At 48.1% G+C, this 27,587-nt stretch overlaps 1 protein-coding gene across 8 annotated transcripts in view; it reads right to left on the reverse strand.

Annotated features, from left to right (window-relative positions):
• The window catches only part of LINGO1 (leucine rich repeat and Ig domain containing 1), a 487,413-nt gene that overhangs the window by 430,647 nt on the left and 29,179 nt on the right, over positions 1-27,587 (reverse strand). For 2 of the 8 annotated variants that reach the window (XR_005585646.1, XR_005585645.1), the window contains exons 1-2: positions 11,607-11,686; positions 7,038-7,081 (exon numbers count right to left, since the gene is read on the reverse strand). The exons of 3 other annotated variants lie outside the window; for them this stretch is intronic. The gene's annotated coding sequence lies outside the window, so the exon portion shown is untranslated. Of the gene's footprint in view, positions 1-3,631; positions 3,648-7,037; positions 7,082-11,606; positions 11,687-27,587 lie in introns of those variants that run through there. 3 more of the 8 variants (XM_039492411.1, XM_039492405.1, XM_039492407.1) reach the window with 2 other exon arrangements.

A 27,587-nucleotide genomic window follows, 5' to 3' on the forward strand; every position in this document is an offset into this window, starting at 1 on the left:
CAGATCCAGGAATCATGTGACTACAAGAAATTATCTTTTATTAAAAATACAAGTTTCTAGCCCTCACGGTGAAGCAGAAAAGCCTGAGAATGTGAACCAAGTGCACCGTAAAGGCTCAGAAAACAGAAAGCAAGAGAAAAAGAAGCCAGATTTTGTCATGATTTTTAAGCCAATCTTATAATTTTGGAGGGGTTCAATTCATGATTTTTGAATGCTTGAAGCTAGCAATACTGAATCCTCTTTAGAGTCATTACAGCCAAGTCCCATCTCCTCCCTCACTAAGGACTCCAGAGAAATCATCACAAACAGAGCCCTTGCTAGCTGCACCAAGAAAGAGGCCAAGACCAAGGGCTTGTCTAGGCAGAGGGGTAATGAGCTTTACTGGATGTGGGTGGTGGGAGAGGGTTATTTCTTAAGCGCACTAATGTGTTGCACAGGAATCGGTCAGTGTAGACTCTGCTGGTGTGCACTAAAGGTTCTCTAGTATGTTTTAACATAGTACTGTTTGAAACAGCACTAAATTAAAGCACACCAACAGACCAATTAATGTGCAAAATATTAGTGCGCTAATCACACCCGGTAGAGCACACTACCCCATTGTGTGGACATGCCCGAAGTGGACACAAATACTAAACAGCTCCCTCACTTCCTGACAAAGCCAGGGCAAGATGGTTTGAGAAACATTAAACTGCCCCTGCCTTGGTGGTACAGTTAGAAGATTATCATGCTGTCAGCTCAGTGCCTTTCATCATCACAAACAGCATTCACTTCATTTAAAAAAAAATTATCAATGCAGGCAGCATTAAATAGATGTAAAGATTAGCAGCCTAGGCGCTAAAGAGCCGTGACTAAGACAGTGCATTAGCCAGGAGCTGGCTAACCCCAACAAGCAGCAAGGAGATGAAAATGGACATCTCTGGCTCAGTTACCAAGGGGTCAGTGTGGGGGGTCTTGCTCATGTATAACACCAGGCGCCAGAGATCTCGCATTCCACCAATAAAGCTCAGCACTGGAAGGTCAACAAATAACAGGGCCCAACGTAACAACATTCAGATGGCCTTGGACCTCGAGTGACCTGATTTGCAAATTAAGAACATGGTTTAATAGAGACAAAGTGTAAAATTATTAGGGAAACAAAGCAAAACAGAGGGATCATGCTTAAAAGAAGAGTCAGAGAGTTATTGCCTGCCTGAGAAGGGGAATGTCCACCCCATAATAAGCCCTAATTTCTTTGAAGCCATCTGAATTGGCTGCAGAGGCAGTCAGGGCTGGGAAGATATTGAGAAGGGGAAAGATCTCAGTTCCAAAGTAATATAGTCATCAGAAGGGGTTGCTTGCTTGTGGACCTTTAGCTAACACACCAAGAACTGAGGGCCAGGAGATCCAGAAGATATCAGCCTGCAACCATCTGTCTTGTAAGAGTAAGGGGAGGACAGAGCCAATCTGCTGCAGGTTCCTAAGTAGGGGCAAACGCAAGCAGCCAGCCATCTCCATCCCTCTATTCAGGAAGATGCAAAACCCACATGAGAGGTGTTGTCTAGGGTACAGTTTTTCCAGTTATGTGCTGCCACCAGCTGCAGTGTTTGTCCGCTGCCCCTTGGTTAGGCCAAGTCACCAAACTGGTCTGGCTGGAAGCTGATGAAGCTCCCATCCAGTGAGGGGCTTTGCAGAGGCGCATCGTGTGTGTGTGTGTATATATATATATGTCTCTCTCACACACACGGAAATGAGAGCAGAGGACTTTGGGGACCTGCAGCCCAGCTATGTAGAACAGACCCTCTCTCTGCCAATGAGAGGAATTCTGCCTAGAGGAACAAACCAGTCTTCTGTTGCCTACTCAAGACTAAACTTACCGGAGAGTCTTAAAAAAGAGCTACTAAAGAACACCCCAGATCTCACAATCTCCCTCCAGCTCCTCCCTCCTGGTGTAAAAGGAGATGCAGGCTGGGAAGGCTGCCCCAAGAGGTGGGACCTGCTGACCCTCCAGCCCTGGAGAGTTACTTACCCCTTTTGGGGGATAGCCACAGCTTCTCACAGAAAAGGCAGCTCGACTGTTTTGTAGCCCACTGTAAAGTATGCAAACTCCTCCTTTAGTCACTCTCACCCTAGCACATACCACCTCAAAACTGTTCAGCTGCAGATTCATGTAACAGATCTATTTAGGCAGCAAGCGCCCTGAGGCTGGGACCATCTCTTTTCTCGGGTTTTGAATGGCTCTGAGCAGTCGGTGTTTAACAAATTAGTAATAAATAGCTTGCCCTTAGAAAAATACAATCTCCCCCTCAGACATAGGGCAGTTACGACAAAGGGCACTGCTTAGACATTGCCACGTGAATGGTGTTTAGCTGTGGTCACATCTTAATGGGAAGGATATGATCCTAGAATGGAGTCAGTCAAGTGTATCATAGTTTAACATCCCCACCAGGTTGCATGCTATTGGGGCGGGGGGGAAGGAGAGAAAAGAAGAGATTGATCCAAGCATCTATAAGTGAAGTCTATTTATGTAGGTATTTTGTAGCAACCTCTTGCAATTTATGTCCCGGGTCTGGTATCCAAGCTCAAATTGCCAATTATGTTCAGCCTTTAGGTTTCACAACATATTCACAAGGTTCAGTGCAGAGACTTGCAAATATTTGCAAAGGATTCTCCCAAATCTCTAGACCTGTGATCCAGTCGCTGCGATTATATTTGCTGATCATGGTCCTTGCACAGAGCGACAAATGAAGAGCAAAGAATAAGAATCCATTCCACGCAAGAACATGAACATGCAGCCAGGAGGATTATGTTCCAAGAAGAAGAGAATCCAGCTGACTTGAGTGAGGGCTGAGTAGTTAACTCTTAAATTACTGGGACTCAAGGTGCTCTGGATCGGTTTCTAAGCTGTTTTAATGCCTGGCTGCTAATTTCACTAGATAATAGAGAGGCACTTCCTCAATGCAGGCAGGGCAAAGGTGGAAGAGAAGATCCGGTTTAGGGGTATTGATCTCTGCATGTAATCAGCACCTGTGTTTAACCAGTCATTGGCCTCTGCAGTCTCTCTCCGCATCCTCAGCCTCACCCAAAGATACAATCTTCCCTTTGTCACCTTACAACTGTTTGCTATAAAAACAATTATGATGTCACAGGGAGAAGAGAATGATTATTTCAAGTAGGGAACAACAGATCTTGATTTTAGCAAATACTCTTAAAAACCAAAGAGCCAGGGGAGCCTGGAATGTAGTGAAGCTGTAGACAGAGACAATCGCTCTTTGTATCTATTGTTGCAGAACATGTCCTTGCAATATGGGCTTTATTTAGACTGTAAACTATTCAGGGCAAGAAATTTGGGCCATATTCAGAGCTGATTCTAAGGGCTTGTCTACACTGGCACTTTACAGCGCTGCAGCTTTCTCGCTCAGGGGTGTGAAAAAACACCCCACGAGCGCTGCAAGTTTCAGCGCTGTAACGTGGCAGTGTAGACAGTGCACCAGTGCTGGGAGCTACTCCCCTCATGGGGGTAGTTTTTTTTATAGTGCTGGGAGAGCTCTCTCCCAGCACTGGTGCCACGACTACACAGCCACGCTAAAGTGCTGCCACGGCAGCACTTTAATGTTGCTAGTGAAGACATACCCTAAGTCTCATAACCACTTACCAACACATAACCTACATCCCATCTGCTACACACACCAGTTCTGCATTTGGCCTCTGGACCTGACAGCCTAAGGTGGCATCATGGACACACTGAGAGGCTGGAAGAGAAGGCAGAAAGGAAAAGCAGCTCAGGAAACGTGCACTGTGTAAGTTTATGGGGGGCCACAAGATTTCCCAGCTCATCTGGTCCATGGCACGTAAATTACACCCAGTTCAATTCCCTTAGCCTCTCCTCTAAGCATAACTCCTTATCTCCATCCCTGCCTGTCCCGAGCCTGCTGTTAAAGCTAATTAATTATTGCTTCCATTGTTTTTACAAGCACCAATTGCAGTAAGTCCTGGGTGTGCATGCACTCCGGTAAAAGCCATACAAGAGTCTGTGAGCCAGCGTCAACTCTGCACACATCAACTCAACTCCAAAATTAAGCTGTTAAATAGAACAAATGGCCCTGGAAGAGCTAGATCTCCACCAGGCAGAAGCTGCAGTACTCTGAGCCAAGTCACTGTCCTCTGCGGGGGAATGAGGGGCTCGTGTGGGCAGGGTTCACGTTATTACACCCACGCTGCAGAGAATCATTAGCTGCAGCAGAGCAAAGCTGTCTGGATGGCTCAGGCCTAGGCGATCATGAGCCTCTGGGATTAATTCTTCATTGCCATACAGCCCCTTTGTGGGCACCAAGGGGTCACAATGCCGCTAGACACCCCCCTTCCAAGAGGAATTCCCCTAGTGCCTACCCCACTCTCCCACAAGAGCTCCCAGGACAGGGGCATTCTAGGACTGGCAGGGTGGCATGACAGGGGTTGTTGTCTGTTCCCGTTAGGAGCCAGGGCCAGGTAGGTACAAATTAAGGCTACCCTCACCTATGCTGTGGATCGACTGCCAGTGGTCACGACCTCCCAGCAGCTGGGTAATCCACTGGTGCAGCCTAAGACACAGTTCCACATAAGACCAACTAGCCGCCTGGTCAGAGACTGAACCATGCAGACTAAAAGCCCCTCTCGCCCTGAATGTGTGTGGCAGGGGAGGGGAAGCTTGCACTGCCGCTGCCCACGATGTCCCAGGTAAAGGACAAAGGAGCTCAGCCTCCAGCTGGAACCTAGGTCACTATAAACAACAGATCCCTCTGGCTGAGCAGAAAGGCCCAGCTTGTTTGGTCATATGATCTTTAAGCCAAAGCAGCTGCCACCCCAGGGAGAGATTTAAAGCATAATTGCCTCCAGCAAAAACAAAATTAGCCATCTCTCCTGCTGGATGCATTGTCCGGACCCTGCCAGACTCTTTGCAGCACATTTCGGCAGGCAGCAGCGAGCTCAGCCTGAATTCATTCCCCCAGCTGGCAGGCCACAATATTTATTTAACACCTGACTCCGGCTCTCTAGGAGCAATTAACAGCATCCTGCAGTATCTTGGGCCCCCCACCCATGACAACTGCTGCTGCCTTTTCACCTCCCTAATTATTTCTGCCTGACTCCCACATAAAGAGCTGCGGTGACTCCAATGCTCATCCACCCTGGAGAAGCCTCCCCGTCCGCTGGGGATTCCGCCTTAGGCAACAAAATAGCCAGACAGCAAATACCCAGCATGCAGAGCAGGCAGCGACCTTCAGAACACAACAGCAAACCCTCTGTTGCTGCTTTCCTTTGTTACTCAACAGCTAATCCCCACGCACGTGGACAGCCAGCCGTTCCGCTCTCTGAAGCCACCATCCAAGTCGTAGACGCTGAAAGATTGAGGGCTAATCTCCCAGAAAGCCACACGTTCAGCCTCCTCCTGGAGGCTGCATGAGATCGAGGACTCAGCTCCCTGAAATCTACCCTCGGCGCTCTCCGACATGGCTGTGCTAATGCTGGGACCTGGGGTTAATCCGTCTGAAAACTATACCGGCCCCTGCCACTGCCGGCCCAGTGTATGGGATTCCAAAGGCCAGTCTCCCAGTCCCAGCCGCAGCTATGCCAACACTGCAACAGGTTCCTTTATGCTTTCTCTCTAGTCTCTCACTGTCTCATGTTAGTTTCTAGTTAGCCTTCTTCCTCTTCCCATCTCTAAAGGCTCCGGGGATTCTGATTATTGCAATCCATTCTCAGGATCAGGCAAACCTCTGATCACTTCTTTCTCCCTTGAGCATAAAGGAGCTCACCTTTGGACAACAGGGGGTTTGCTCAATTTGGTCTGTCTTTGCAACAATTGTGATGCTGGGGTTGTATCAATGGATCTGATCAGCCTGGCCCAGACCCCCAACCCTCCTCTAGAGGCAATAAAACCAGAAGGTTTCAGCTCCTCTGACACAGGAATTAGGCCATTTATATTAATTTTGCAAGCTGCTGCCTCTCGCCCTCTCCTTTCCTTCGCCTGTCTGCTGCCATGGAGGTTTGCAGAGTGGATTGGGTGGTTTTGCCCCTTTCTAAAACCTTCCCTGCTCTTCCCCCTCACTTGGGGAAGGCAAATCTAACATCCCCACCCAGCACTCTCTAATCGAGCCAAGTCCTGGAGGACAGTGCAGAGCTAAAGAAATCCACCAACAAGAGCTGGTGAAAAAAAACAGCCAGGAAGAATTTTGCCAACATTTCCCCCCCCCCTCCCTGAAAGAGTTTTTGGATAGAAATTTACCAGCCACATTATTAGAGCTACATTTTAGGGCAGTTTCCAGGTGGAGAAGTGAATAGCTGAATCCTTAGGAATAAACTACATGCTTTGGGCTGTGTTACACCAGCTGAGGATTCGGCCCATTGTTTCTGTAACAAAGAGTGCAAGCAGAACCACTGAAATACAGCCACCTCAATGGGGGAGTGGAAGGAGGGGAAATCGGGGACAGGGACTCTGGGACCCAAGTCCTGCTCTTATGGAAATGATCACATGGTCCTTGATGTCTCCACAGCGCTAATATGAAGTCGCCTCCGAAAGACACTGTGGCCTTATGATATTCCCTTTACCTACCGCAGAAGGATGAAAATATGCATCAATTCTGCTGGCATTTGAGCCTGTGGTCACAGGGAGTTTACGGTGTTTTAACCTGATGTTTGGAGCACTAGACAAGCACCTTGCCTATTGTGGCCTCAGTCCTCATGGGTGAGGTTTAAGTCAGAGGAAGCCTGGCATTGTGGCTAAGGCATAAAACTCAATCTTAAGTGACCTGGGTTCAACCATACACAACCTGTGAGATCTGGGTAAGTCCCTTAATCTCTGTGAAATGGAGATAGCAATGCTTCCTTTGTCTATTTCAGTTATAAGCTCTTTGGGGGCAGAGAGACGGGGGGGGGGGTGCACGCGCGCGCGTGCATGCACACACAGACATATGGACAGCACCCAGCACAACAGGGCCCCAATCTTGTCTACTAAAGAATAAGGCCAGAAATTCTAACAGCTGTCGTTTTCAGTCCACCTTCAGGTGAATGTCACACACACATACCAAATTCTGCTTGCTCCCCTTCAGTGGGACTTTTGCAGGCCTTCCTGCAAACATTAAGAGGAGAAAAGGTTAGCCAAAGTGACCATGTTGTTAAACACGAGGACATTCAAGTCTACGCTTGGGCAGAGACCAGAGTTTCCAGGCTTTGACAGAGCTGACAAGCTGAGGCATGATGATGAAATACCCCATAAAAATAACCAGGTCGGATAAAGGACTTATTGTAGCTACTTCTCCAACACTAGAAAAGAAAGGCTTAAAATTCCACCTCAGGACCATAGAAAGCCAGCTGAGTAGGAAGAATATTAGGATAGTGGAATTAGTGGAAGGTGACAAAATGGCAAATCCCACTTCCTCTGTTGAGGCCTGGCTTTCCAAGGCACTCAGCCAGGATGCTGATGACCCTGTCTGGACAAAAAGAGGGCTCACGCTCCCCAGAAAAGCAAGTGATCCAAGCAAGGAGGAAGAACCTTCAGACATCAAGACTCCAATTACAGCTGAGCGAGCAATTCACCACAAGTCATTTATCTGACTAACTTCACCTCTTCGTTTCCCCCCCTCCTCCTCATCCCATTTAATGACAGCATCATGAGCAGTGTATAGGCCATGGCTGGCTATTCAGCAAGAGAGATTCACTATTCAAATGATGCTGCTTAACCTGTCATTACATGGCCAAAAAGGAACTTTCTGCCAACACCCACTCCACTCCTCCAAGCTCTATCACTGCTAACAGTGCCCCCATCTTCCTAGGAGCCACTTTCAATTCCTCCCCATTCCTTGCCAAGCGCATCCAGCCTGTGTCCATCACCTTCCTCCATCACCTTCCTAGGATTCATAGGTTTCTTTCTGTCCAGACAGCCCGAAACGCTCAGCCCCAGTTCTCAAAGTTACCTGTCTTGGTCATTGCAGATTCCTCCTTCTCCTGTCTGGCCTCTGCCTTCCAACACCCATCTGTCCCCTCTACAGTCTGCTCAAAACACAGCTGCTATGGTCATCTTCCCTGCTCAGGCCCTGACTCCATCACCACCTGGGACACTCCCTAGGGGCACCTCCCCACCATCTGTCTTTAGCATGAAGAAACCATGTCTGTGCCTGTTGTGGGTCAGCAGCCTGACTCCACCAGCCTCTGGCAACACTTTGTCCATCGCTAGCCTGTACACACACCAATCCCCGAGCCCTCCAAGATTTCCCTGTAGAGTCTAGCCTCTGCTCCACTGAACATGGACACAATTACCCGGCCTGCTGTTCCCAAAGGAACAGTACACACTAGCTTGCAAGATTCAGCTCGGGGCCACGACTTTGCTCAACACTACCACACTTCGCTCTATTTATAGTGAAAACAAGGATATACGTATTAACAAAGAACAGAGATTCAAGTGACAGTGAGTGAGAGAATTGGTAACAAATGGTTACTAGTGAAAGAAAACCATAACGCACTTTCTAGACACTAAACTTAACTAACAGGTTAACCTTGTGTCTGAAGAAGTTCATCTTGCCCAGAGTTTTCTCTAGCATTTTCAACCAAACCTGGGTCAAGACAGACCCCTTTTTCATGAAGCAAACTTGAAGTAAACAGACAGCCTCAGTGAAGGAGGCCAGGGTATCTTCTTAGTCAAATATACCACAGAAAACCCTGGTGTGCACCTCAAGAGAGGGTTCCCCACACAACCCTACTGCTTCGTTTTTCCTGTTCTTTTCTCTCTCTAACGTTTTCACAATCCTTCATTAGCATTCTGTTCAGACCGGTGAGAAGAGACCATTGTGAACTCGACAATACTGAATTGACATGTAAACAACCACCTAGATAAACATTTCTCATCTGACAGAAAACCTGTTTTTCACCTTTGCTGGTCACCAGTCCCTAGACACAGACCTTAGGAACCCAATTTTCAGTTTGCACACATCACTCCGTACACATCATCCATGCATGTGTTTTACAATGATATGCACGACCAGTGTGACACCAGCTTTTATCTGAGACCTCACCTGACACTCTTTGGTGGACTAGAATGTACATACCAGACCCCGGAGATCCCTGTGACCCCTATGCAACCCCCTCTGTGCCCTTGCCAGTTGGCAGGAAGAGGTTTATAGTCATCTTCCCTGCTCATGCTCTGACTCCATCACCCCCTTTTGAATCACTTAAACAACCTCCCCTCTTTCACAGCCTCTGTCTGTGGGTTTTATGCTGCTGTCCATCACTAGAATATCTGAGCACCTTTCCTGTAAAATGGTCTTATCATCATTTACGTCAGTGCAAAAGGAGTGCAAAATGCTGTTTTGGGGGATGTTGTGAAGGCCAAAACTATAACAGGGTTAAAGAAAAGAATTAGATCCGTTCATGGAGGAAAGGTCCATCAATGGCTATTAGCCAAGACAGTCAGGGATGCAACCCTAAGCTCTGGGTGTCCCTAAACCTCTGTCTGCCAGAAGCTGGGAGTGGGTGACAGGGAATGGATCACTCGATGTTTTTCTGGGCTGTTCACTCCCTCTGAAGCACCTGGCATTGGCCACTGTCAGTAGAGAGGATACTGGGCTAAATGGACCTTTGGTCTGACCCACTCTGGCCTTTCGTATGTTCTTAAAACACATTGGCAATAGTGAAGCCCCAAATAGATTTAATGGAGTCTCTAGCTCTTCCCCCTTAAAAATCAAACTCCAGCTTCTTGTTCCCACCTTTCAGACCATTCACAGCTCTGCCCATCCCTCCTCATCCTCTTCAGTCTCATCCACCACAACCTCAGGCCAGCCTCCTCTGTCCATTTCTCAACTCCCCACTCAAACAACTCCATGTTTTCCTCCATGCCTGGATCACCGTCCCATGATGGCTCAGTCAAGCAATTACCCTCTCCTTTTCCAAACCCCTCCGGATCCAGCTCTGCTGAGACTCCTATAAGAAATCTGACTGGGTTGAGGGGCAGCTGGCAGAAAGATGGCACTTTATTTATAACACCTTCTATAAAAAGCAAACATGTGTCTGATTGTAAAACTGCATATATTTAACTATTCCTACACTTCCCTTTCACAAGTCATCTGTCTTCTTTGGGGGCAGGGGGTTACACCCTTTCCAGTAGTACAGCTGGGTGGGAAATGGTTTTCACATCCCATGAAAATTTGAGATTTTGGAAATTTTTCTCATCCCAAATCAGGGCAAGAAATCAAAATTTTGAAAATTTTCCACAAACCAAAAATCCAAAAGAAATGTCAGTTCAGGTCATTCCAAGTGTTTTGTTGTGATTTTGACCATTTTTAAAAGAAAAATGTGTCCTATAAGTAGCTTACATTTTTAAACACACACACAAAATCAGTTCAAACGAAAAAACCCAATATTTTTCACTTTAAAAGTGTTGACATGGGATCTTTCAACAATTTCTAACCCCTCCCTCCCCCATCCCCCAAAAATGTTTCAATTAAAGAGATTTGTCAAAACTGACCCATTCCTGTGAAATATTTCAGTTTCAACAAAAAAAAGTTTAATCAAAAAATTCCTGAGCAGTGCTGTTGAGCGGCTGTGCTCCTCGAAACATTGTTCCTCCAGAAGTTGCTATAACTCCACACCAACCTTTCTGGACTACTGTACCCTTAAGTTTCACCTCATTTAAAAACGATTTGCTTACCAAATCAGACGTAAAAATACAAAAGTGTCACAGTACTGAAAAATTGCTGACTTTCTAATTTTTACCATATAATTATAAAGTAAATCAATTGTAATATACATATTGTACTTACATTTCAGTGTATAGTATATAGAGCCGTATAAACAAGTCATTGTATGAAATTATAGTTTGTACTGACTTCACTAGTACTTTTTCAGTAGTCTGTTGTAAAACTAGGCAAATATCTAGATTAGTTGATGTACCCCCTGGAAGACCCCAGAGGTATATGTACCCCTGGTTGAGAACCACTGCTCCACACCACCCCTAGCACAGGGCTTGGTCTAAAAGCCACAGTCCAGCTGATTGCATCTGAGGAACCCACCAGCTCTTTGGGGTAATGAGAAAGCAAGTTTCTCTCCCTCCCCATATTTAAAGGGCCTGGATCTTCATTACCCCATCACTTTGCGGAGTCATTTCCACTGGCGCACAGAGTGTGTAAAACGGTTCTACGTCAGGTGGATGCACCATTTCTCTCTTATATTGCATTGATGTAAAGAGTTGCAAGACAAAGGAGAATCAGCACTGGAGCTGGTCAGAAAACTAGAGGGGGCAAGAAGGGTGGGGGGCTTTTGCAGAAAATTTCAATGAAATTAGAACAAAATAAAAATCAAAATGAAATTTTCCCCAGAAGATTTTTGACATTTCGTTGGAAAGCTGAGAGTTTTGGGACAAAAACTATTTTTTTATTATTATTTTTTTCAGCCAATCTGCAGCAGGGTGCCACCCCAGAGCACCCGCTTGTGGCACAGCCAGGCCCTGCAGGCCCACTCAGCTCCCCATTTTGGGGTTTAGAAATAAGCCACTCACATGCAGAGCCTAAACAATATTCCCCTTCCCCTGGAATGTTGGGCTGTGCTCATTAATTCATACAAATTGTGGCCTCCAACCAACTCCTCCCCAGCTAGCCCCTTTTTACCTTAGTCCTCTTCTCCCTGGGTTGGGAGGGCACAGCAGGCAACAGCTGTGTCTCCGGGCAGGAGCTCTCCTTGGGAGCACCTGCTCTCTAGGAGCACTCCCATCCAATTGAGCTTGGGGAGCCTTTTCAGGTCCAGCTGCTCGTTAGTCAATTAACTGCCCAGGTGGCTAGTTGGCAGCTATTTGCTTACAGGTGGGCCGAGATGGGTTTGTTCTCAAAGAAGCGTCTCAGGATAGACTGGGCCCTGGCTCCCCTTCAAGTGGCCAGTCACCCCATGACACAGTCCTAGTGGGGACTAAAAAACATAACCAGCCAGGTAGAAGTCTTTAAATTTTCCAATCAAATCTTTCAACAGATTGAGACTTAAGAGCTAAAATAAACCCCATCACGCAAAGCTCTGGCACTCCTCTGGAGAGACAAGGCCAAGGGCTGAGACACTGTTCCTTCCAGAGCCTCTCACTGTTTCTTGCATCAGCCAGAGAGAGTCTGCTACCGAGCCTGCTTCCTCCCCAGCCTGGACTCCCTTACGTGAGGACGGCCTGAAATGTATTTGTGGAATAATTTAGGGTAGACGGAACATCCTACTGGGTCATTAAATCCATTCCCTCCGTGGATCACAGCAGCTGAAATTTCATTGTGCCTAAAGCATCCCTGATGGATAATTGTGAAGTCTAGCCTTCAATATATTTCGCGATGTTGACTCCTTGGCAGCTTGTGCCACTGTTTAATAGTACTGATAGTTATGCACAGTAGTTTCTCTTTGTAAAGAGCTGCTGACTTCCTACTGGAAACAAACAACTGGGAAACCATTCTCTCTGGCATGATCCTTCTATTATTCAGCCCCTTCCCTCTTCATTAGGTACATTTGATATGAAAACAAGATCATGGCTTTCATTCAAAGGGATCTCAAAATACTACATAAAAAGTGTGTGGCATTTAGTGTTTATAAAGCAAGCTGTTAAATGACTCGTTCGGTCACAGACAATTGCTGCGTTACAGCCAGGTGATTAGGCTGTGAATACCCTGGGGGACTGATCCTGAGAGGTGCTGAGTGCCTCTTGAGGATGAGGGGAGCCCTCAGCTCTCATTGACATCACTGTGAGTTGAACATGTTCAGCATTATTCAGCACCTTGCAGAATCGGGCCCCAGGTCGAGAGAGCGAAGGGACATTCGCTGTTATGTACTTGCATCTCTCTCTGCCCCAGGTATATGTCAGGTCTGTGAACTGCAGGTTTTCATCTGCCCTGCCTGGAACACCTGCTTTGACACACTGGGATTTCTAGGCATTCTCCCCGCTGCCATATAACTCTCAGCACTGCATTAAGGCAAATCCTGCTTTTTCCCCCACAAGCCTGACCTAAAGCCCATCACGTCAAGTTCAGCTAACTTTGATGGCCTTTGAACCAAAGCCCAGTATGGGACAGGCAGTCATTTTATTTTCAGTATTCTGACTAGAGTCTTACAGAACCAGAAGCCCATATAGGAGTTTGGGGAAAGTTCAAAGCTTAGGTTCATTTGAATCCTCACAGTAAAACAGGGTGTACGTACATATAAGCACACACAGGACCAGAACAGTCAACAGGTTCCATTCTTCCTCTAAAGTCTATGTCAGGATTTCTCAAACAGGGGTCGCCGCTTGTATAGGGAAAGCCCCTGGCAGGCCGGGCCGGTGTGTTTACCTGGCCCGTCCGCAGGTCCGGCTGATCGCGGCTCCCACTGGCCGCGGATCGCTGCTCCGGGCCAATGGGAGCTGCTGGAAATGGCACGGGCCAAGGGACTTACTGGCCGCCGCTTCCAGCAGCTCCCATTGGCCCGGAGAAGCAATCCACGGCCAGTGGGAGCTGCGATCGGCCAGACCTGCAGACAGGGCAGGTGAACACACCGTCCTGGCCCGCCAGGGGCTTTCCCTACACAAGCGGCGACCCCTGTTTGAGAAACCCTGGTCTATGTGGAAAACACACAAAAGCTTAACAAATGCCAGTTACCAGCATGATCTCGCAACCACCCGAAATTAACTTCTCCTCCTTGCCACTGAAAGTGCAAGGTTCACTCCTCTAACCTGCCTTCACAAATAAAAATATGCATTATAGTGATGATAACGGGAGAAAATCCACATGCATTTCTTTCCCCTAGGCAAGAGAAAGAAGGACAGAGGCAAGCACATCTGAAAAGTTCGAATCAGTAGAGCTTCTCAAAAATTTGTCATCAAAATGTTTTATTGATGGAAAATGGTTTTTTAGACTAAAGAAATTCTGAAAAAAAAATAGGTCCATATTTGTCAAATATTTTCAGGTTTTCCTCAAACAACTGAAAACCAAAATATATATTTTTTTTATTTTAGTCTAAATTTTTCCCAGGAGGAAAAAATAATTTCTTGACCAGCTCTGCCATTTACATTGCTTAATGCATTCCTGGAAGGTGCTCAGATACCATGTGAAGGGTGTGGCCTAAGACCCTGAATAGAATAGGTAAGTACATCAAAACACATCTGCAGTGTCTGTGGCATCCTTGTTGTCTCTCCAGTCCATGCAGCAATGGAATACAGAAACAAAGCCATTCAAAGTGCTTTGGTGCACTCTATGTCTGTGTACGGCTGAATTTCATTTGGTGCCTGTTATACATAGGGTCTCTATAGAGGCCCATTCCTTTAACTGGATTTCTTTTAAGTACTCTAGGCTCCACAGCAACAGGATTTTCCAGACATTAAACTGATGCTCGGAAAACAACAGAAATAAAGAGAGATTTCATTATGAGGCTAGTCTGTATCCATAAGGAACGCAGAGCTCTTGTCTGAGGCCTGCATGAGGTATAGCTCTCGGCGGATTCCAGAACCACTCACAGCTACGTGCTCCATTTCCAGAATAGGGGAAGAGAAAACAATCAGATTTTTCAAGCCTTGTTTTTTGTACTGCTCACTACCCCCAGCCAAGTCAATGTGGATAGGAGCCAGGGGAGAGGCCTGAGGAGGTGATGCAGCTAAGATCCTAAATCACACTCAATAGCCTTTCACAGTCTCTAGCACGGAGAGATCTAGCAGTCCAAGTACGGGACTGGGAGCCACGGACATTCTAATGCTGACACCTGCACCCTCTGTGTCCTTGGGAACGCCATTTCACTGCACTGCCCACCTCTGGAAAATGGAGAGAACACCCACCTACTCCCTGGGGAGATGTGAGGACCAGTGCGTCAAGTGCTTTGAGGACAAAAAGGCTCCACAGCATTATGATGATGATGGTACCTGAAGCTGAGATCAGGGCCCCATTGGGCTAGATGCTGTGCAAACACATAGTGTGAGAGAGTCCTGCTTACAGTCTAAATAGATAAGACAGATCCAGGTTGGGAGTGGAAAGAGAGGCATGGGGGAAAGGGATAGAGCTGGGAACAGAACCCAGGTCTCAATCCAGTGCTCTATCCACTAGACCACACAGCCTCCCAACAGCAAAAAACTTTGATCTCGCCAAAGCTGCTCATCTGACCTCAGTTCTGCATTCAGCCCAGGTTTTAAAATAAGGTGACCATATAGTTATTTTAAGGGCTGGGGCTAGAACAGTGTGTGAGACCCTGACTCTAAGCAGGAAATGAAAACGACCAGCATGGCTTCCCCGCTCCAGCCTGGGAAATGCAAAAAGTAAACAACAAGCCTCAGTGGTGAGACGCTAGTTTGTTTTTTTAAATTGTTCCCATTTGAATAACCTGCAGTGTTATTAATAATTCAGTTAAGGAACGTTACAAACACACGCACGCACATGGCCTTCAACGAGATTTCACTTGACAATCTCCCTTTAATGCAACTCTGGATGTTTTCTGTTGTTCTTCATACGAATGCTTCTCAGGGCCAGAATCTGCTCATGTTTAGGCCACTGGCATCAACAGTTACTCTGCACTGATATGTGTGAAACCAACAGCTGAATCTGGCCCTTTACAAACCCACGCTGAGTTTGCAAGACTGTCCTTGGCCTTTCCGATTGGCTGGGTTTTTCAGCGGCATCTTTCTTACCCGCTATCAGATGAACTGTCTGGTCCCCTTCACAAATCCTATAGCCTGACAACCCTTGTTTCCAGAATATCTACATTTTAAACTGAGGATCTTCTTCCTACTCAGATGACAGCAAAGGGAGCCCATGATATCCCAGCACACCCACTTCAAGGCACAGCTCCCCATTTCTCCGAGAGCATTCAAGTCTTTGTGGATCAGTTTCTGGTTCCATCTGATAGCACTGCCATTAACAAAGGGGATTGGTGTATCAGAGGCCAGGGGCTGTTATCAGGGGATACATGTGGCATAAACAGAACAAAACACAACCAGCTCTGTTCCTACCACCTTCTCGTAAACACAAAGGGGAAAACAAAGAGATGAGAGGCATATCTCCGATTGAGTATTCCTCTCTCCCCCAGAGAAGGTGGGTCTCCTGTCCAGGCAAGTTACAAATCACTGACAAAGATAAGCAAGTCAGGACTGAACAGACCTGACAGCCAGATTCTCTTCCCACTCAGCCTGATCCAAAGCCTACTGCAGTCAATGGAAGGACTCCCCAAAAAGGGACAAGATCTTCCAAAGTCACTCGTGATTTGGGGAGCTCAACTAGGGACACCTTAAAGGGACATAATTTTCAGAGGGTTGAGGCCCAGCCCCTTGTGAAAAATCACACCCTGTAAGGTGTCTCAAATTAGGAAGAAAAAGAAATTAAGGCGCCCAAAGTCAGAAGTCACTTTGGAAAATCCTGGCTGATGGAGGTGATCCTTAAGACTGCGCAAGGGAAGACTCAGTGGCCATGGACAGTGAGTTCCTCTTTCACCATGGCATAGGATGAACAGCACTAGCTGGTCAGCAATGGGAGACACTAGTAGAGCCATGTGAAGTACCCCTACCAAGAGAAAAGATGGTCCAATGTTAAGGTACTGGCCTAGGATTCACAAAGTCTGGGTTCAATATCCTACTCTCCCACAGACTGACTAACTGTAGGCAAGTCACTGAGGGCCAGATTTTTAGAAGTAATCCAACATCTAGTGTGATTTTCAAAAGTACCTTGGAACCTAACTCCCACTGAAATCAGTAAATTTTAGGCACTAGGCCCTTAACTTTAAAAATCTGGCTCTTATTTTCTGTGCCTCAGTTCCCCAGGGGTTTTTAAGTGGTTGAGAAGCTCAATTCATGCCCTGCAGATTTTCCCACAGAAGTGACAGGTGTGACCTTAGAGGAGAGACAGTTGTTGGCTGGACTGTTGTGCCCTTTCTTCCCTCCTTTGTCACTTCTCTGTCTCATGAGCACGTCTGTTCTCCTCAAAATGGGCTGTGGCTTGGTGTATGGTGTGGCACCACTCAGTGGTGAGCTGGAGCCGGTTCGCATGAACCGGTTGCTAAATTTAGAAGCTGGTGTAGAACCGGTCCCTAAAGGGGCGGGCGGGTGGGCAAACTCAGGTTCGTGGGCCACATCTGGCCCGCGGGACCATCCTGTCTGGCCCGCCTGAGCGCCCAGCTGGGGAGGCCGAGGCTCCCCTGGCCTCACCCCCTGCTTCCCCCGACCCCTTCACAGAGCCGCCAGAGCCCTGGGGGAAGTGGCGGGGCTCCAGCAGCTATTTAAAGGAGCAGGGAGGCAGAGGCAGCTGGAGCCCCAGGCCCTTTAAATAGCCCCCGGAGCCTCCCACTACCCCAGGGCTCTGGGGGCTATTTAAAGGGCCCGGGGCGCCCCTGCTTCTACTGCACCAGCCCTTTAAATAGCCGCCGGAGCTCTGGAGTAATGGTGCCGGGGCTCCGGCAGCTATTTAAAGGGCCGGGGCGGTAGAAGCAGCGGGAGCCCTGGACTTTTTAAATAGCCCCCAGAGCCCTGCTGCCGCTACCCCAGGGCTCCAGCAGTGGGGCTGTGGTGGCAATTTAAAGGGCCTGGGGCTCCAGCCCCAGGCCCTTTAAATTGCCCCCTGGGGAAGCCAGCTGTAGAGGGGCGTACCGACTTACTTTCACCTCTGGGTAAGGGGGTGGGGCTGCAAGCTCCAGCGGCTGTGCAACATCCTTACATAGCAGCAGGGCCGGCTCCAGACCCCAGTGCGCCAAGCGCGCGCTTGGGGCGGCATTTTGCCGGCAGGGCGGCAGGCGGCTCCGGCGGACCTTCCGCAGTCATGCCTGCGGGAGGTCCACCGGAGCCGCGGGACCAGCGGACCTCCCGCAAGCATGACTGCGGAGGGTTCGCTGGTCCCGTGGCTCAGGTGGACCTCCCACACAGGTGCCTGCGGATGCTCCACCGGAGCCGCGGGACCAGCGCGCCCTCCACAGGCACGTCTGCAAGAGGTCCCCCAGAGCGGCGGGACCGGCAACCAGGAGCGCGCCCCCTGCGGCGTGCCGCCCAGCTTGGGGCGGCCAAATTCCTAGAGCCGCCCCTGCATAGCCCCTGCATAAGGGGGCCAGCCGGGGCTGGGAGGAGGGGTTGGATAAGGGGTAGAGAGCGGTTGGAGGGGGTTGAGGTTATGGGGAGGCAGTCAGGGGACAGAGAATGGGGGGGTTGGGTAGGCATGGGAGTCCCAGGGGTATGTCAGGGTGGTGGTGGATGGGGTTGGGGGCAGTCAGGGGACAGGGAGTGGGGCAAGTTGGGTAGGGGTGAAGTCCTGGGGGCAGTTAGGGTGGGGGTCTCGGGAGGGGGGGGTCAGGGGACAAGGAGGGGGGGTTGAGAGTTCTGAGGGGGGCAGTCGAGGGCAGGACGTGGGTTGAGGTCGGATGAGTGGGTGGCCGGGGGGAGACAGGCATGTGGGGCTTGTACTCACTACGCGGTTCCCTACCTGGTCTTCGGCAGCACTTCGACGGCGGGTCCTTCACTCAGTCTGGGTGAAGGACCTGCTACCGAAAACCCAGAGTGAGTGAAGACTCCCCTGCCACCGAACCGCCGAGGACCCAGTAGGGAACCGGTTCTTAGGATTTTGGGAGCTCATCACTGGCACCACTGTGTTCTGTTCCTTGCTGAGTCCTCCCAGTCTGCTGGGCTGATGCCTCCCTTTCTAAGGTATACTTCCAGTATGTCTTTGAAGTGCTTCTGCTGCCCTCCACGAGCCCTTCTTCCCTGACTTAACTGAGAGAAGAGTACCTGCTTCGGGAGGTGAGTGTCAGGCATACGTACACAGCGGCCAGAGCTGATCTTTTATGACCTGCACCTCTACACTGGTGATGTTGGCTGCAGAGAGAACCCATGCAGAGCCAATGCCTCTATCACCCCAGATGGAGGATGGACTCACAATACGAAGCACTTAATGGGACTGGTCAGTGGTTCTCAGCCTTTTCCATACCAGGACCCCCCTCACATTTACCAATATGGGGAGGGCAGGGTGGTCATGACCCCATAATACCAGTCCATGCCCCCAGATTGAGAATCCCTGGAATAAATCAATCAGGCAGCCCTGTGCCCTCTGTGGCTTGCTGTCTTTCCTGCCTCTCGTATACTTCGACTCCATCCCAAACACATTTTTTATGTTTTATTACTCCTAGTTATTGCGGCCGTCTCATCTAAAAGAGCTTTTCCTTTGGTGAGAGTTATCCGGCAAGAGGAAGGCATCACTGTAGATTAAGAGGGATGCAGGGTTCATTCTCATTTGTATTCCAGGCCAGCTGCAGCCTTCAATATGGCTGAGAAGAGCAAGGAAAGGAAGGCCCACAGAGAATGCCTAAAGATTATTTCTCTCAGATTCCAATTTATTTTCTAACATTAATGCTTTTGAAAACCCTACACATCCCGCGAACGGAAAGAGCATTTTAACACATAGATCAGATGGCTAAATTGCAAAGCAAAGGTGCTGGGTTTGCATTCTACCCTAATCAAATTAGCCAGAAAGACAGGTAGGTTTGGAACTTTAAGCTTGGATAGTTTAGCTAGACATAGTGAAGATAAAGGACTTGAGTTCACAGCTGCAGTACCATCCTCTCTCCCAGAAGTCGCAACAGAGAACAGTACAGGAGCAGTGGCAGAGGGACAGGGGCCAGTTACTGTATTTCTGTTCCCAGAGGAAGTGCTGAAGGAGGACTGGCAGTGGGAAAGGTCACAGGGTCTTCAGTCCCATCCTCCCACCACAGGAGACCCTGTAGGAACTGCTACGTAGGAGCACTGGCTAAGAGGATGGATGACCGTAGCTACTCTAGTACCAGGCACTCCAATAGTTGCCTGCTAGTAAAAAGAGGAGGTGAGGAAAAGCACAACGAAAGGTCAGAGTGAAGAATAAGACTAAACAGGGTTTTCCATAATGGGAAGAAAATTGCTTTTACCAACTGTCTGCAGTTTTTAAGTCATTCAAATTGGGGAAAGCTGAGAGATAAGTGAGAACACCTGAGTGCTGTGCCTGGTGGGGTGTTTTTTTGTTTTGTTTTGTAACGTAGGAACCAAGTAAAAGCAGAGCAGGTCTTGCGAGGCAGAAATTTAAGGCAATATATTCTGTGGGCATAAAATATTTCCATCTCGCAGGCAGGATGGATCTTGCAACCAACCAGGCAATTTGGGCAAATGTAGGAAGACAGAGAGGGTAGCAGGGTGAGTCCTTAAAGGAAGCTGGGGACATCCCAGTGCCATTCGAAGCATGCCCATGGGTTAGTAAGTAGGGGTAAATGTGCTGTTAAACCCCATCCGACCTCTGTGTCCCTCCAGCCCTCACCCCCTATTTAACCAGCTAAAGCCCATGGATTAGCAGGATGAGCCCCTTCTGCCTTAAGGCAGATAACACAGATTGGGTCCAAAAGTGTGAACAAGGTGCATGCAGTGTTGGGTACAGCATGGTTTCACATTGTGACGTTTCACTCCATATTCTTTATGAAAATATGCTTATGATATGAATATGACATAACTGAGATATACTTTATGCAAGATGGGTCTTGTAAGGTATCATTGGAAAGGTTATAATTTACTAAATGTGATTATCCAATTTGTATGCCTGTATCATTTCTGTATCTGAAGTTAAGAATATTGACTATGTATCTGTATTTCAAATATGCTACTTTGGGTGACGCCCACTGCCAACACTTCAGGTACAACAACGGAAAAGCCAGACAGGGCAGATGGCCCATCAGCGAGGACAATGGACTGTGAAAAGGCTTGGTCTTCCTGGGGACTATCCATACTGCCATTGACTCACAGACGGACACTGTGATACTACAGAGTCAGGTGGCCTTGTCACCTGATACTAAACATTACCTGGGACTTCCTGTAACTTTCCACTGTAAGGGAAGGGTAGGGGGGGGTCAAGTTTGGGAAACAAAGGATTCCCGCCCTATGTAAATCCTATTTAAGGGTGGGGAGGAAGGCAAACGGGACTCCTCCTCTCCGTGGCCTGTCTGCCCAAGAAGAGAGACCGCTAAAGCCACCTGAAGGGAAGGCAGCGGGGAGTCCAAACTGAGACAGGGGTCCAGTCTGAAAAGGAATAGAACTGGAACTCTGAACCACAGAAACTTTGCAACCTGCCTAAAACAACATTTAGGGTGAGAATTTACATGTTGTAACCTGTTTCTTAAGCATATTGAGCTTAGCTTGCGTATTTTGTTTTATTTGGTCAGTAATCTGCTTGTCAGTTATCTCTTATAGTCACTTAAATTCACCTTTTGTAGTTAATTAACTTATTGCTTGTTTATAATATAACCCAGTTTATGTCATTTCTAATGGCGGGGGGGGGAGGAGAGGGAGAAGTTGTGCCCCTTAAAGGGAGTGGGCACCAGAGCGTTGGGGCAAGCTCCTAAGGAGGAATCTTTCCCGAGCGGCTGGATCTCTGTCTCTCTGTGCAGCTGGGTGGGGCCCTGCCTGTGTGCTTGGCTGGAAGGGGCTTGTGAGCCTAGCCCAGCAAGGCCAAGTAAAGGGGACCCAGGCTGGCAGAACAGGCTGACTCGGGGCACCCCAGCACATCAGCTGACACCCCAAAGGGCCCAAACCTGTCACACACATGCTGAAGGGGGGAGATGATGCTCAAGAAAAGCCACACTGCCCCAGCCTCTTGGCTGACTACACCACTTTGCTTTTACTGCTGTTTGCCACTTCCTGCAAATAACCCTGTCCCAGTCGGCATTCCATCTCTGCCACCACTTGTCGTGATCCCTGGATAGGCTGCACCATTGTCCCATCTTGCCCTCAGGCCTTTTCCTCTTCTGGAGTGCAATTCCACGGTTCACCCACTCGCCAGCCAGGCCAAGAGTTTGGTGCCAACAGTGACCATTCAGCAGGACCAATCAGAACTGGGGCAGGCCCCTGGAAAGATCCAGAGGGTAGAGGTTGCCAAACCTTTCATAGGTTGCACCATACCTCAATAAAGCAACTGTCCTCCTATTTGTAATCGTCTAGTAACCCTGTGGCAACTGAAGCAACTGTGTATATGGAAAAGTGACGTTAGGTAATTATTTAGTATACTTTCAACTTCTTTTAGTGCAATGGATCAGCTGGAAAGGAGAAGGAGCCAACACCACGTAGTCAGCCAGCTCCTGACCATCACCATCACTGAAATTAGTTTGGGAACAGGGACTACTCACTTAGGCACAAATTAGCTAAGCCGAGACTATGCCCTTTAGGAATGAGGCCTACAATGCATCTCCTGGGGTTGCCCCATCCTGGAGCCTTTTGAGCACAAGCACCATCAGACTTCTTGTCAGATAATAAGAAAACTCCAGGAGATTGTTACCTCATGCCTTCCAGTCTCTCCTTCCCAGAAGTACAGAACTCCATTTGGGCACAGAGCAGTGAAAACGCAATCTTGTGCCATGTCACACATGGTTCCCACAGCATCGACATCACCCCCAAAGGGAATGCAACATGGGAAGGAATCTAATGATTTACTGTCACAGTACTGCCTTTAAATAGCAGCTGATGCCTGGGTTAACCCCTTAGGATTGCCATGGGTAGACTAGATTGTGCTTACTTGACTTACTTGATAAGAATACGCTTACAAATGAATGATGGGCAAGAAATTCCCCCGACTTGCTCCTGGGCCAGGACAGCAGACATCCAGGTCTGGCTAGAATGGCAGGTCTAGCATGGTTGCCCTGAGTGCCAGAGGGGGTGTAATGGTGGCATATTTGTGGTGAAATCTGTCTCCCTCTCTTGAAAGCAGTGGAGACAAAAATAACCAAGGAGGACCCTTTCATTGTTCCCCTGCTAAATGAACTATAACTGCAGGCACAAGAGTGTGACATTAATCCAACAAAGGTGGTCTCAGGTGGTGTCTATACGCAGCATTCATGCCAGGGGAACATTGCACAGCCATCCGGGGGTGGTTCTCCCAATTCCATGAATGGGTCCCCTTTGTCACATGGGCACAGGAAATCCAGCTCAGAAGGCTCCGGCAACACAGCAGCTCAGCAGTGCTGGGTCGTGTTTGCTTTAATTAAACACCATTCACCCAAAGCTTTCACACTCCTGCTGCTCACTTTGCAGAGACACTAATGAGCAAGAGTCTCAGCAGCCAGCAAGAATCAGGGCCAGTTCTCATTCTGCTTACACCCCTTTGATCATTCTTGCTGGGGAATGAAATCTTTCAACTGGAGCTGCCTCACTATTTCACTTTAAAACCCCAGGCTGAGCAAGGGACCTGTCAGCAGCCCTCCACCTACCAATTAGACAGAGCTTTTTCCAGCTCTGGTTTATGTAGACAGGGAGGCAATATCTTTATTTGGTTCTGGACTAGACCTTTCCTGGAAGCCATAAGGAGCTGTTTTACAATCTCTTTATTTTTTTTCCTCCCTCGTGACCATTTTCTTCATCCTAATCTGCTGGAATTACATCAGAAGACCAAAAAGCAGGTCTTCTCTAATTATCAAAGTGGCAGGGCCTCAAGCATCTCAGATCCCCTATTGGTATCCCCGGAGTTACTCTATTGACTGCTGCTTTGACATCCAATCTATCAGCTGGGCGCCATTCCCACCTGCACTTTCAGGACCTGCATGCTCCATTATCTTTATCCATTTCAGGGAAGAGTGCGGGAGAGCCTGGGACAAATGGCATCCAGAGCAGCCTGTGAAAGATCTCCCTTTAAAAGGATCGTTGTTCTGCTATTATTACCCACTCTTACCAAGTGGAATTGAGGCATGAAGTAGATTTGTGCCCAAGATAATAGTGTTTATTAGACAAGCTACTGAGGACAAAACAAAAGGTAACAGCAGAGAGTCTGTAACAGCAATGCTAAAAAATCTATCAAGGATACAAGGAGAAATGACATTAATAGTTTGTGTTTCCTGTCGATGGTTAGAAACCAAGAGCCATCCCCTAACAATGCCCAGATAAATGGGATTAATGTCATTGATCAGCAGGAGCTAATCAAGTACATAAACAATGACACAAATATACCACTACCATCCTGCTGCCTGCTCCCTCCACCCCCAACTAGGTTTTCTACTGGGGTAGGCAAACTGGTTCAGAGGATATAGGATCTAACTAAACCCTTCACCCACAATTAGGGCCCTACCAAATTCAAGGTCCATTTTGCTCAATTTCATGATCAGAGGATTTTTAAAATGGTAACTGTCATGATTTCAGCTATTTAAATCTAAAATTTCACAGTGTTGTAATTGTAGGGGTCCTGACCCAAAAAGGAGTTGTGTGTGTGTATGTGGGGGGGTTCACAAGGTCATTGTAGGGGGCGGGTCTGTGGTACTGTTACTCTTACTTCTGCGCTGCTGCTGGCAGCAGCACTGCCTTCAGAGCTGAGCAGCTGGAGAGTGGCGGCTGCTGGTCGAGAGGCACAGCCTCTACCAGCCGCAGCACAGAAGTATGGGTAGCATGGTACAGTATGTCACCCAACTCTAAAGTCACCACAGAAGTAAGCGTAGCAATACCATGACCCCTAAAATAACCTTGTGACCTCCCCTGCAACTCCCTTTTGGGTGAGGACTCCCAGTTTGAGAAACACTGGTCTCCCCCCCGTGAAATCTGTATAGTATAGGGTAAATACAGATTTCACGGGTGGAGACCAGATTTCATGGTCTGTGATGCATTTTTGATGGCCGTGAATTTGGTAGGGCCCTACCTATAACTCAAAACAAGTCCCATATCTGCACTGTGTTGCACAAAAGATTGCACTGATTTTTCTCTCCATCCTACTTTCTAATTCCAGCCAAACCTAGGAACACTGACATGCCTTGACCAGCCTGGTCTGGAAAAATCTCAGCCCTCGTCACTAATTGCAGATCCTGAGTGGCCATGGGATTCAGGCCCATGAAGGGTGCATTAGAGGAATCTGGTGCTGAGCTGACAAAGGCATGGATGATTGTGGCACAAGCCATGTCCAAGAGAAAGAGTTGCACTAGTCTCATCAGACACAGCTAGAAAACAGCCACTACCAGTGCATACAGGAGCAGGTGGATCTGTACGACCCCCAGACTGTGCACCTGCATAAAACCCTGCAGACATGGTCAGCATCACCTGCATGTGCATGCTGCACCTAACAACATTCCACTACTCCTTCCTGTATTGGCAGCAAACCCTCACCCACATCCCAAGATCATGCAGATACTGGGCCACAGCATCAGGCACGTCAGAGGAGACAAAGAGTAGGGCATTATCAGTCTATTCCACATGGCACAATCAGGGTTTCCTCGCTCCCCACTCCTAATGGCCTCAGACACAATGAATAGGAAGGGGTGAGCAGACAGAGCCTAGTGGCATCCTGTATGAAAAGGTTTTGGGGTAACTGGGGCCTCTCTTCTTCAAAGAAGGATCTAGCCAGAACACCCTGCCTCCTTTTAGCAGGGTGCCATGAGAATCCTTAATACCAGTTTGTTACTCCTTGGGGGTTGTGCCCCCAGGCTGAGAACCCCTGATCTAATGGAATGAATCCTGAACCCAACAACAGACAAAAGCATGGAGAATTATGCACACAATTTAGGAGTCCAGATTAGAACTCTGGTTCTTTGGCTCCTAAACCACTTGAGCTGAAGAAGAGCTCCCTCTACTTTTAGAAGCACCAGGTCTCACATCCTCTATGGTGGCCAGCCACTAGAAGGCAGCATCTCTCATCCACACAAAGCCAGTAAATTATATCCTGTCCCCTTCCTCCCGAGTTAACAGGGCAAAAGTCCCTACAGGACAAGCTCCTAAGTAGATAGGCGCCTGACTCCAATTTTTCAAAAATGACCTAAGTCACTTTGGTGCTTTTGAAAGTGTTACCCATCTTCATTACCTCTCTGCTATTCTGTAGTTAACAGGGAGTGTCCTGTTCACTGCCCTTTGCTGCATAAGTTGGGGAACACATTCAAAGCAGCTACACAGCCCCCTGGGTCCAGCCTGCTTAGCAAAAGTCTTTAGAGAAGCAGCAGTATGATCAGGAAAGAGAAACAAGGAGGAGACTGCATTCTCAGAAGAAGAAACGGAGTTATTAGAGAATACTCCCTCAGTTAAAACTCATGTGTGGGAGCTCTGAAGGGAGATTGTCCCTATTAAAAGCACACTAAAGGAAAAAGAAAAGTTTGACTTGCTTTCAACAAAGGAGCCTCTTTTCCTAGAGGACTCTTCTCCGCCTCCGAAGATTTATAGGAAGTGTTTCACAAAGCTGTGGTCTGGAAGAAGATGTATTTTATTTTAAAGGGAGGAGGGGGATACCTCTTTCCTCAACATTTGTCTTTGTAAAGAGAAGAGGAGAAAGTGTCTATTCTTCTGACAGAGGCAGAGGGTGTGGTGCCCATCCTCTGTTCTTGGTTTCAAGGAGAATGAGCTGGCAGGACACCCTGGGAGACGTCTGGCAGAGGACAGAGCCACCTTTGAAGTTGGCTGGTGAAGGCAAGAGATAGAGAAAGAGTGCAAATGGTGTCTCGTTAATAAAACTCTTCCTTTTGTGACATCCAGTATCTCCCAAACCAGCATCCAATCCAGCTGAGGCAGGTGGGTCAGATCTCATCAAGATGGGGAGGTTCGCTCTCTTATCATGAATTAATTCCTTTTTTTCAGACAGAAGATATCTGCTCTCAAAGAGACCCGCTGCTGGGCCCATCTGTTTTCTCTAAGTAACAAACGTATCCAACTGTGGACCATCGTCACCTGTTTTATCCTCCCTTGGTGAACAGTCTGCTTCTCTCCTCAGCCCTTCGAAAGCTTTTTTGTTCCAATTCAATCTCCGCTTGGCAGCGGCTTTCAATGGGATCTGCATTCACGGTGTGTTTTTTATCAGTGTTCAAGCAGCAGAGAATCTGATGTAATTTGGAGGGATGCAACAGAGCTCAGCAGTACTTCTGAGTGACCACCCAGGTGTTTCATGAACAAAGAAGAGAATTCAGACTCCCACATTCATCCAATCCTCCCTACCAACAGAAAAAACACCATTACTGCACTGGAGGGACAGCCTTCCCCAGCCTGATGGAGGAAATCATCATCCATTTCTGGGCTTCCTTCACATGGATCCATTGAGGAACCTGCTTCGTGCCCTGGAAGGGACATCCAGTTGCTCCCCTAAGGAAAAGGGGTCCATAATGTGCTGCTGAGAGCTCATCCCAGCTTTCATTCAGGTGGAAGACAACTAAGTAAAGGTGATTCTCGCAAAGCGCCTGTGATCTTCTGTAGCAGTGTAGTCTGGCTGATAGTGCACTGGACTGGGACTCAGGAGATTTTGGCTTCTGTACCCAGCCCTGCTGAGTGACATTGGGCAAGTCACTGCCCTGCTCTGTGCCTCAGTTTCCCCTCCCTTCTTTGGTCTGTCTAGTCTATTTAGATATCAGTTCTTCAGGGCAAGAACTGTCTCACTATTGGCCAGATTTTCAAAATGGCTCACCAAATGGCAGCTCAATGGGAACTGCTAGGTGCTGAGCTCTTTTGAAAATCTGGTTGTGTGAGTCTGTGTGTGTGCGTGCACACGCGCAGCACCTAGCGCAATGCGACACCGATTTCTAGATGCGATATCATAACCCAAATAATAATAAGGACACGAAGTCCACGTTGTGGAACAAAGACTGTGTCTTGTTCAATTCAGCCTACACATGACTTTCCGCCATCCCTTCCCCTTCAACAGAACAGCAGCCTCAGCAACAGCCAGGTGCTAGGTGTGGAGCAAATC

The sequence above is a fragment of the Mauremys reevesii genome, linkage group 10 (genome assembly GCF_016161935.1).
Source record: "Mauremys reevesii isolate NIE-2019 linkage group 10, ASM1616193v1, whole genome shotgun sequence".
In the NCBI taxonomy this organism is placed as follows: Eukaryota; Metazoa; Chordata; order Testudines; family Geoemydidae; genus Mauremys; species Mauremys reevesii.